The sequence below is a fragment of the Galeopterus variegatus genome, unplaced genomic scaffold (assembly GCF_000696425.1).
Source record: "Galeopterus variegatus unplaced genomic scaffold, G_variegatus-3.0.2 Scaffold3620, whole genome shotgun sequence".
Taxonomy (NCBI): Eukaryota; Metazoa; Chordata; class Mammalia; order Dermoptera; family Cynocephalidae; genus Galeopterus; species Galeopterus variegatus.
Window position 1 is genome coordinate 239,981 of NW_007729731.1, and position 2,570 is coordinate 242,550.

A 2,570-nucleotide genomic window follows, 5' to 3' on the forward strand; every position below is an offset into this window, starting at 1 on the left:
TCATGTCTCAAGCATGATTTCATTTTTTTTAAAAAACTCATTATTTCTATGTATTTGTTAAAAGAGAAAGATGCAGAAGGATACACACCAGAATATTTTTTTTTCCTTTTTGTCTTTTTTACTGACCAGTAACGGGATCGCAACCCTCGGTGTTGCGCCCGCACCGCGCTCAGCCAGTGAGCGGGAACCGGTCTCCACATGGGATCCGAACCCTTGGCGGGAGCGCTGCCACGCTCCCAAGCAGCGCACTCTCCAGTGCGCCACCGGGCCGGCCCACACCAGAATTTCTAACACTGAGTTAATACTTTACAGTAGAGAACTGAAGGGGGCCAGGGCAAAGATGTGTAAATTTTCTATTATCTTATTTAACTTTTACAAAGAACTTTATTACTCTCATAATTAAAATAAAATCCTCAACTCAGTCTTTAAGTTGAGGCAATAACATCAAGCAGGCAATACCATAACCACAAGTGTGAAGGATCTAACAATACAATTAGCAAAGATGGGTTAATGGTTATTAAAAACTTTGACCCTTGTAGAGGGGGAATGTCCCTACTTTTCTAGTACCCACAGAATCACTGGTTATTTACACCAGTTATCCTAGTCAGGTCACTGTTGTGACTTGTTTTGAGAGAAACCCCAGGCTTGTTAGCCAATGCTCTTTCCCTCAGGCTGTATTAAGTGAGAAATGGCCTCAACAACCTCCATCCTACTGGTACAAAATAGATACAAAATAACATAAAAGTGATCTTTGTAATTGGCTCACAACATTCTTGAGCAGGTGTTTTTGGAGAGCCTGTATTACTGTTTCCTTTAGTGAAGCTGTTTTTGAGAACATTCGTGTCCCATGTAGGCTGCACTGTGATGCACCACCTCCAAGGCCAGGTCACACTAACCCTGGTCACAGCTGGGAAGGCACCATCCAAGAGTGGGTGAGACAACTAACTAGTACGATCTGTTCTATCGCACCTGGTTATCAATATTTTACCCGACTCCTCCATCCCCCACCAGCTCCAAAGCAAAACGAAAACAGCCTGGCACGCACAGGGAAGACACCTGTACTGCTGGTTTCCTTGGTTTGTCAGCCAGAGTGACAATACCAAGGTAGAGTGACAATTCCAAGGAGATCAGGAGCTGTCTTGTCATGTTGTGAAAAATGGAAGAATGCATGCCGTCCCCTATTGTGCTTCTGTTACTTCTGTTGTCCTTATATCTCCTTGGGGGGATGGATGTTTTCTTTGAGGGTAGTCTCAACAAATCACAGCAAAGCTAATTTAAGATTCTTTATGAGATTATTTTTTGTTAAGAATTGTGCCATTCCTAAATGTGGTGAGAAAGAACTAGAGATTAAATCCCAAAACCAGGATCCTTCCACAGAACCCATGACAACTTATTCCCCAAATCAATAACTGAGAAAAATTCTAATAAACTCCACAGAGCAGAAATGGTACAGATAGTTTTTTTTGATCACAGTGTGATAAATGCAGCCAAAGATTTAAAATTGGAAAAAAATCCCAAAACGCTCCTTCTTTCCTTAAATCCAACTACTTCGAAATATTAAACACCTTCCTAAATAAGATTTGGGTCAAAAAAGAAATCAAATATGCAATGACAGATTTAAACATTATTAATATATTCAGAAATTGGCATAAGGAAACATATCTTATCAATACAACACAACTATACTCTGAGGAAAAACTTATCTTAAGATGTTGGTCAAATGGTACGAAGTTTCTGTTAGGATGATTAAGTTCTGGAGCTCTGTTGGACAGCATGGTGACTATAGTTAATAATAATGTACTGATACTTGAAAATCACTGAGAGTAGATCTTAAATGTTCTCACTATAAAAAATGATAAGTATGTGAGGTGACAGGTTCAAAACGTCACATTGCACACCATAAATACATACAATTTTTGTATGTATATTTTATATATATTATACATATTTTTTTGTATATATAAATATATACAATTTTGGTATATACAATTATACCTTAACAAAAAAAATCATCTTAAATGCTTTTTTATCACTAAACTCAGAAATAATAAAACTAAAAAAACACAGTATTTAACTCAAAAGCTATCACAGTAAAATAAACCTAAAAAAAGAAAGAGAAGATAATTATTAGATATAAAAGTGTATTAATACATTTTTTACAAATATAAATGATTTTATTTTCTAGAAACAATGCAAGTACACCGCCAAATAAATTACATCTCCCCCGTTTGCCCAGATTGACAAGTATTAATACATTTTTTACAAATATAAATGATTTTATTTTCTAGAAACAATGCAAGTACACCCCCAAATAAATTACATCTCCCCCGTTTGCCCAGATTGACAATATGAGAGATAGGGCTCTGTGCTGTAACAACCTCCACCTGCCAATCCTGTAAAGAAGTGATCACAAACCATTTCTACCTGCGAGTGGCCCGGCCTGACACAGTGGGATCTGCACTACTGAGGTCAGTTTAATAATAAATCAAAAGAACAGAAAAACTGATAAATACACAAGACCATTTCTTAAACAGTCCAATAAAATTGATAAATATCTGCCAAGTTCAGCT